This window comes from Carettochelys insculpta, chromosome 1, assembly GCF_033958435.1.
Source record: "Carettochelys insculpta isolate YL-2023 chromosome 1, ASM3395843v1, whole genome shotgun sequence".
Classification (NCBI taxonomy): Eukaryota; Metazoa; Chordata; order Testudines; family Carettochelyidae; genus Carettochelys; species Carettochelys insculpta.
In genome coordinates, this window is record NC_134137.1 from 61,963,738 (window position 1) to 61,973,195 (window position 9,458).

Genomic DNA, 9,458 nt, shown 5'->3' on the forward strand with positions numbered 1-9,458 from the left:
CCCACTGAGGGTTGATCGTCTGGAGTTTCATTTTGCTCATGTGCAAAATGACACTCCCAGGGGTTGATGTCAACCCTTCCACTCCTCGCAAGAGGTGAGGAATAAGGAAAGTCGACAGGAGAAACGTTCCCATCGATTTTCCACTGTGTGGACAGATATGGAAGTCGACTGGATAAATCAATTTTAGCAACTTAATTGGCAAAGCTAAAATGGCATAGCAGCAGTTAACTTCGTCTAGTATCGACATAGCCTTAGGTGCCTGAGCCAAGAGCACACGTAACTGCACACAGGCAGACTTGAACCAGGGACACCTGCAGCTTAATGCAGGCACCTCTGCAACTCGAGCTAAAAGCCAGCTGCTCTTCAGCTGTAGAGGACACTTATTCTTTCTCTGTGAAGTGGTCTAGGCACCACTACATGGGACAGTTAACCACACCTAGGTGTGTGGGTTACATACTTCCCCTTGCTGAGGCGGCACTTCTGGAGCTTCAGAGACCCAGCTGAAATCCTAGACAAGCCACCATTTGTAACTACCCAGCAGTAGACTCAAGCCTGGGACCTTGGGAGCTTAATGCAGGTGCCTCTACAGCTTGATCTAAAGGTCAGCTGGCTTTCAGGATAATCTGTAGAGGACAGCAACGAAGGGTCCTGTGGCACCTTATAGACTAACAGTCTATAAGGTGCCACAGGACCCCTCGTTGCTGCTACAGATCCAGACTAACACGGCTACCCCTCTGATACTGTAGAGGACACTTATTCTTTCTCTGTGAAGAGGTCTAGGTACCACTATATGGGACAGTCAGCCACACCTAGGTGTCACATCTGCAAGTCCTTCAAACCTAGGACTAAGCACAGTATCCAATTCAAAGTGCTCCTGCTGAAGTTGATACTCATTCTAGCCCCACAGCAGAGGTCTAACTCAGCCCCTAGCACCATGGCGTCAACGGTGCCCCAGCACCCAAAGAAAGCCAGTTGAGTACAGTTTCCTAGTTCCAACAAGGGGAGTGACAAGGCTGGGGGTGAGCCAAGACCCATCCCAAGCTGTTCATCTTCCACTTCAGGGAGTCAGGGCTCAGCTCATGTTGAGTGATGCAGTCCACCCTGTATCTTACCTAAGAGCCCCAACACATATGTGGGCCTCCATCAGCCTTAAATCAATGACTGAAGATCTCAAGGTTGCTCATGAGATTTTGATGCTCCAAGCACTGCCCACACCAGCCCTGGTGGTGCCCAGATCTCATGGGAAACCTGCCTTCGGATCTTAGTGCCTGCCCTTGCCTTTGTGACCCTGCCTTGGAGCAAGGGAGGCAGATGCAGTGGAGCTGTCTGTGGTCACTGGCAATGGGATTTGAGGCATATCTCACTGGTAATCTGGTGCAGATCCACTGAGGCACACATTCTCTCATAGGAACACTGGAACCAACCCTGAGCATTGCCAAGTGTTTGATACAGATCCCAGGATTGATAGGAGGACTGGAATCACTAGCCCCACCAGCAGTCTCCAAAAAGTATGTCACCATATTCAGGAAGGTACCACCACCACCACCACCGTGCTGATGACCATCCCACAATACCTCCAAGTCCTGTGCCTTGGCCCCGTACTGGTGACAAAGCACAAGATACAGATCAGTAGTGAGCAACATGCAACCTGTCAGTGGCCCATCTGTGTTCCATGTGCACCTGTACACCCCCTTTCTGCCCCCTTCCCCCACATGCCGCTCGCATTTTCCCCTCCCTCCCACCACTGCCAAAGTGCTGTGAATCGGCCGATTCCCACCCCATCCCTGCTTCTCCCCCTCCCTCATCTTGAATGCCACCAAACAGGCTGGCCGTCAAGCAGCAGTTCAACGTCCTCTCTTCCATGACCCCTTCCAGGATGGCCTTGCCCCTTCATGAAAGGGTATTGAAGATTACCACCACTCTGTGGCAATACCTCCTCGGTCTCCAAAAGGACAAAGCATAAATATTTTGTCCTGGCTAAGAGTGGTGGTAATCTTCAATAGCCCTTCAGGGGATTGAGAGAAATTGGAGGGTGTAACCCTGCAACACCATGTTGAGGACTCAGCAGTCTGAGGCTATAGCTGTCTATGCCAAGAGGAAAAGCAAAGGTGATTGGAAAAAGAATGGGGAAATTAGATCCTGAGAACAGTCTGGTAGGTCACCCTCAGCTGTACCCTGAAAATGACTTTTGGTTCCTTGTTTGGAGCAGGGCAAGCCCCAGCTGGGAAGAGGTTGGAAATGTGTGGCTTGGATGCTGTCTATAACCCAGGGCCTTTTTGTGCAGCAGGTCCTGTTGGGCCTAGCTTCCTGGCCTCTGAGTTTGCTGTGGCTTGAACTGCTTATGGGATATTGGACCCAAGTATTTTTAGGGTGGTTCAGGTGCTGTCCGTCAGCCTATGCAGCTTGCTGCTCATCTGTTCTGCTGACAGGGCCTGGCTGAGGGAAGGCATGGTCCTGTATTGACTGGTGAGCCTTGGAGGACAGCCCAGAGAGGAGCAGTCAGGAAGCTCTCCACATGGAGATGGCAAATGCCATGATGCTGACAGATGCTGCTTGAATGGCTGCCTGGCCATGGCCCTACCCTCATCAAGGATTGCTTGGAATTCTTTCCGAAAACCTTCCAGGAGAGAACTCAGACTTGGCCATGGTTTGCTACATACTAAAGTGGTAGGAGCCAAGGAGGGCCTAGTGGTTGGCCACTCTCAACTGTAGGCAAGTAGATGAACACATTTTGTGTCCAAGCAGGTTCTGCATCCTGTAGTCTTTGTTTTTGGAGATAATCATAGGTTGCCCCTGATGCTTATCAGTGGTTAACCATATCAGCCACCAGGGAAGTAGGGGGCTGCAGCTGAGTGCAATGGAGGAGGTTCTGGTTGCATGCAGGAAAGGAACGTACTAATCCTTTCCATAAATCAACCCAGTTCTTCAGCACCACAGTGGAGAGAATGAAGGTCCTTCTGGTTTCCTCACAGGATTTCCACCTGGATCACCTCACACATAAAGACCTATTACAAGCTAGCAGGGTTCATGCCACTGCCAGTTGTCAGAGTCCACTCAATTAGAGCTCAGACATCCCTGACGACCTTCTTCCACAAATCCGTATCCAGGACAGAAATAGAGCTGTGACATGGTTCTTTGTTCACACATTCACAGCACACTATGCCATCACTCAGCAGGCCAGAGATGACATTGGGTTTGGCAGGACTGTGTGGCAATCTACATATCCATGAACTCCTGTCTGCTTTTACTGGTACTGCTTGGAATCATCTGACATGGAATGGACATGAGCAAGCACTCGAAGAAGAAAAGACTGTTCCCTGTTTCCATACCTGGTGTTCTTTCAGATGTGTGACTCATGGTAAATTATCCATTATTTGTTTTTTCAAAAGTTTACTCATTAGTCAATGAAAGGTTTATGCAAACATACTTCAGCTTCTATAGACCATTAAAGAGGACTTTATTGTTCACACTGTTCAACAGGTCTTTTGAATCCCATGAGTGCTTATACTCACAAAGCCCATTCCGTGATCCAGCTCCCTTCTCCACTGTTGGGAGTTCTAGCAAGAAGGAAGTAAGGGTGGGAGGAGCCAGCGACACCCCTTATACTAAGCCACCACTCCAGAGGTACCAGAGCCATTCCCCTCTGGATACTGCTGAGGGAAAAACTTCTGGCAGCAGCGCATGTGGGTGAGCACACACAACTAATAAGGAATGGAAACGTGCAACACATCTTAAACAAAACCAGTTATGGAAACAGGTCTTTTTTTCTGGTTCTTAGAAGCACAATTTACAGTGAGTAGGTCTGTTCATCTGCTACTAAATAAGCTTGCCAGACATGTAATCCAGGTTGCATATTTATCAGCACAGCATTCTTATTTATACAGCACTGTAGCCAATGATTTTCGTTCATTATTCACTTATTATGTGATGTTATATATTCATTGCATGTTAAGTCAATGTAATTTGTAGGATTATAAAAGTATACGATAGATCATCTAAATATTGAACCATGAGTAAGACAAGCTGAAATGCAAGGACATGTAGGTTAAACTATACAACCACGCCTTCTTGTGTGGACAGAGGTTGTACTGGCAACTCGCCAGTATAACCGTACAGGTGCTCTCACCAGTATAGTTTATCTCAGCTCCGCCCAAAAATAAACTATAGTATCAAAAAGACATTTTGCCAGCAGGGCTTTTCCCAGCATGACTGTCACTTAGGGTTGTGATTTTTCTCTCCACATACTCCTAACCAACTCAGGTATGCCAGCAGAACTTTTAAACATAGACCACGCCTCAGTGTATATAAAGCCTGTGGCCTGCTCTACAGACAGCATTTGTGCTGCTTTAACTGTTAAGGTTTGGGGTAAATTTTTTTACTCAAATAGTCCTATTCCAAGTATATAAAGCCTAATGTGCTTTACATTAGTATAGCCTATTCCCCCTCCTTTATGGAAACAAGTTATAGTGGTATAAGTACTCCTTACGCTGGTGTAACTATCTACATGAGGTTTTTGTACCACTAAATACTTGTGTAGTTAAAGTGGTGCAACTTGTGTGTAGATGGGACGTAAGGGTGTTTATCAGCAGTATCACTAAGGCCTGGTCTATACTTACAGCAGAGGTTGACATATAGAGACAGTAGTCAGATATATGAAAAGTAGCCATAGCTCTGCAAACCTTATCCCCAGTGCTGACACAGCTAGTTCAATGGAAAGAGCTGTTTAAGAGACCCATCAGCTGAGCACAGGCCCTCTGTACAAAGGTGAATTTCACCCTGAAATGTCTCTAGAAATATGGGCAATCATGCATACAGATCCAGAGTTCTATGACAATGTTTTATTGAAATCAAGGAATGATTTTGATACAGCATGCTATGTGCAAAGATGCACCTACGTTTCCCCTTCACACCTGCAGCAAGTAAATGACAATCTTGTTCGCCTTCTGTGCTATGTCATTTACATCTGCTTTTGCAAACAGCATTGCTGTTTTCACTGACATCTACATTTTAACAAGTATTTCTAATCACAGTGACCAATCCAGGATACTTATAGAAAAATACCCCTTCATAAACATTACATAATGCTAACGGAGAATCTTCTTAATTGGCACTCTGGTGGGAAGTGAAATACACAAATTAAGTGAGGAGCCTGATAATCAGGGGTTTGTGGGAATACTTTGTCTTTTGGGAGAGATCACTTTTATTTCCTGGCTCACTTTTTAAAACTGCTTTGTGGAAAACATTTAAGAACTATATTAAGGTACAATCAACTCGTTTAGTCGTCCATAATAGAGCACCCGACACAGCCTGAAGTGAACAAAGGGCCCCACTGTAGGAAATGAATCTCAACAGATGCTAATTCACACCTGTAAAGTGCAGTGAATAGACTAGTGATTGTAGAATTCTCCCTTCCTTCTCCCTCTGATTGACCATTAAGGAGCTGAACAAATTTGTAGTGATAGCAGCTTAATGACCCATTGAGTAAAGCTTTAAGTGGGGATTGAGGCAGGAATAGAGAAGGAACAAAGAAAATATGATGATTCGATTCCTGAGATGGCATTAAGAAGCAGTGTGGCTGCAGGGGCCAGGGAAATGCTAGTAGCTTTGATTTTTGGCCACAGGTACACCTTTAATACGTCGGTGCTGCTTCTTCAGTGTAACAGATGTAAACATGTTTAAGGAATCTCTCTAAGGCTTTGACACAGCAATTGTGTTTGTTGCTCTGTTAATCCAACTGTAAGTATATTAACTCTCTCCAGGCAGTTGTCCGGCCAATGCATGCACACGAGATGTCCATGAAGGCCCTCAGATAGGCCTCCAGCTTAAGAAAGCCCCAGTTGTGCTTATATCAAAAGGAGGCTGCAAGCATCTGTTTGATCTGAATGTGGAATCTCCCAAAGCTCTGGGTGTCCAGATGCATGGGGCAAAGTTGGGCGAACATGTTCACACAAATTCTTCTGTGGAAAAATGTAGATTTGAGTTGCCAAACATTTTGTGAATTTGTGTTCAGGTGGCCAAATTGTTTGTCAAGACACCCCTAAAATATAAATTAAAAAAGAATCAAAATAATTTGTTTCAATAAAATATTTTGATTATTTAAGTCAAAATTACTTTTGTTTCAATCTTACTTCAATTTTATTTTAAATGGTTAAAATAAATCTAACCTAAAATGTTTAATTTGATCCTGAATGGAAAACGTAAAGTTTTTCAGCCAACTGAAAAGTCACAAACATTTTCATTTTGGGTTGAGTTGACCAAAACAAATTTCCCTGCTTTTCCAGTTCAGCCAGCAACCCGAAAAATCAGTTATTCTCACAGCTCTATTACACAGGTTCTTATCTCCAGTTTTTAGATGAATAGCCACCCCATCAGTTGCTATAGCTTATGTCTGCACATAAACCTAGACAATACCTGTATATAATTTTTAAAAATCTGAAGTAACTACATAGTAATTTAATATAACAAATGCTCCAATTAGCAACCCATCTCTTTGATCTAAATGTAGTTAAGGTATGAATAGTGTGCACATCTGATTGAAAAAAAAACCACTTATAATAGTTAATCAGTGGTTCACCATCAGACTGTGGGGCTATATTTAATGGAGTCCTGCAATGTCTGTCTTTGGTCCATGATTATTCAATACTTCATTCAAGAATTGGATAACAGAGTACAGAGTATGCTGGGAGGCATTGCAAGCACTTTTGAATTCTAGTCCTGTCTCCAAAGGATCTTGCCAAACTGGAGAATTTGTCTGAAATCAACAAGATTAAACTCAGTAAAGACAACTGCAAGCTACTGCATTTAGTAACAAAAAAATCAAACTACAAAATGGGAAATAACTGGATAGCACTGCAAAAAAAGAATCTGAGCCATATGGTGACCCTGGTGGTTATAAATTCAATGTGAGTTAATGTGACACAGTTGCAAAAAGACTGGTATTCTGGGTGCATTAATGTGTCATATGTAAGACACATGAGATAATTGTTCTGTTCTACTCAGCACTGAACAGGCTTCAGTCAGAGTACCGCATCCAGTTCTGGGTGCTACACGTTTGGGAAGATGTGGATAAACTGGAGAGAGCCCAGAAAACAGCAAGAACGCCGATAACTGTTTTAGAAAATCTGAGCTACAAAGAAAGGTTACAAAAACTGAGGAAATATATTCTTGCGAAAAGATGGCTGAGTAGGCCTGTCCTCAAATACACGAAGGGTTATTATAAAGAAGACCGTGATCAGTTGTTTTCCATATCCACTGAAGGGAAGATATGAAGTAATAGGCTTAATCTGCATCAAGGAGATCCTATCTGTGCCTGCCCACAACTAAAACGTCCCCCTTAAGAGAGGGATCCATTAAAAGGACACAGTTCTCACATAATCACAGGGGACAACTAAAGAAAGAACAGGAACAGGTGTGGGGGTCAAAGGGCCAAAAAAGGGAGCCAGAGGGAGATACCGAGCAGAAAGCCCCGGATAACGCTCACTGCTTCTTGAAGGTGTTGAGGGAGCCAGCGGACGCTGCCCAGAGGAACTCTGCTCAGATTCATGAATGGATGGGGGAACAGAAGTAGGCTCCACGGTCGCAGTGCCCCCCCGGCCAGCCTTCTCTTCCTGGTGTTATAGATGGCCACCTTGGCCGTACCCAGGAGGAGGCAGACAAGGCAGTCCTACGACTTTGTGGGGCCACGAATGGGGTGTGCCAGGATCGGAAGGTGTGGGGAGAAGTGCAGCAGGAGGTTCTGGAGGAGCCAGAAGAGGGGCTGCAACCTGGCACGCTCAACGTAGATGTGTGCCAGGATCTCCCTTGCGCCACAAAAGGAGCCGGTGTCCAGGAGAGGGATGAACCACACCAAGTACATGCCCATGGTCACCACTCCATGGATAATCCTCCAACTGATGTCCCCGGCGGGCCGTGGGACCATGCATCAGGGAGATGTAGGTTAGATATTAGGAAAACTTCTAACTATAAGGGTGTAAGGGAGTGAGAGGAAGATCAGGCAGTGCAGGAGCTAAACAGAGCCTGTTTGTACAATTAGCCCCACCCTGTTTCACCTGCAGCCAGTGTCAGGCCTGGAAGCAGGATAAAAACAGGGAAGCTAGCCCAGTTCAGGGCTGACTAGCAAAGTGGCAGGAGCTGGCTCTGACACTTGCATGGCTGGAGCCAGTGCTGCTGCTGGACGATGCAGCCTCCAGACCCTCCTCCAGCTAAAAGGGAGAGAATCCCAGGGAACCTTCCCCCTAAGGAGGGGAAACTAGACTCTTGGGGCCATGCCCCAACCTAACACTACAGCCTCTAGGGTATGGGTTGAAGGCCTATACCTTGGGCCCCACCCCCTTTTGTTCATTTCTCAGTTCTGCTCCATAACCTGAGGTGGGTCTTGCCCAACAGAGCTCATTACCTAATAAATAAAATTGTTAGTCTTTAATGTGCTACAGGACTGCTTGCCTTGTTCTGCTCCCACATGTGAGTGGCCACCTGGATCCCCTTCTATACTGGACTCCAAAAGTTTACAGCTGGACCATTGGAAAGTTTTGTGCAAAAAGCCTAATGTAGATGCCTTCTAAGCATCACAGCCAGAACATCCAGCTCTGAATTCCTGCTTCACAGCACTCATCCCATACTTATCTTATACCCCAGTGAGACAGACAAGCTCCAGAGACACTGGGGCGGGGGGGGGGAATGGCTCATGCCAGAAGCACTTGCTTCAGTTTCTGTACTAGAGCAAGCCTGCATTTTCCATGTAAACAGAGATGCATACACAAGCTACTGGCAATCACACAAGAAACCAGATATTTCTCCCAGGAGATTTACCAGCAACCTTATTGAGTTGTAACTCTCATCAGGGTCCTAATGCTGCTATTGTGAGTCCCAGGGACAGGAATACTTGAACATGATTAAGCAAAAATCCCTTCTTCTCACTTTCCTGGGGCTGAGGGAAAGCAGCTGAACCACAGTGGTAGCTCAGCAACTAAAGCCAAGTGGTCTCTTTAACCTTTCAAATAAAACCAGTGATGGGAATGCATTAGAGGTCTAGCGGGGTCAAAGAGGGAGTCTGGGGACATCATGTCACAAAAGGTAACTGCTAATGAAAAGCAAAGACTGAGAGCTAGAAAATTACACCTTGCGATGGGACACAGATTTGTTTGTTCTCTGCATGAGAACAAACAGAGCTGGAGATTCTGAACTATATTTTAATTTTAAAAATGCTGCATCATGAGAAACTAAAAATAAAGCCAGGAACATGAAAGGCTTCTTTAGCCTTGAACTTCTGCCAGATGAGTCTGGCCAGCTAGGTTGACCTCTGCTTATCCTCCCAAACCTGCTCGTGTTAAGACATACATTAGAACACCAAATCATCACGAGGGAGGAAAACATAAGAAACAAAATAGCTGTCTCTTGCAGTTTCTGTTTTCTGAAGCATAAAGATATATTAACTTGAATGTCCTAAGTCTATACTCCCC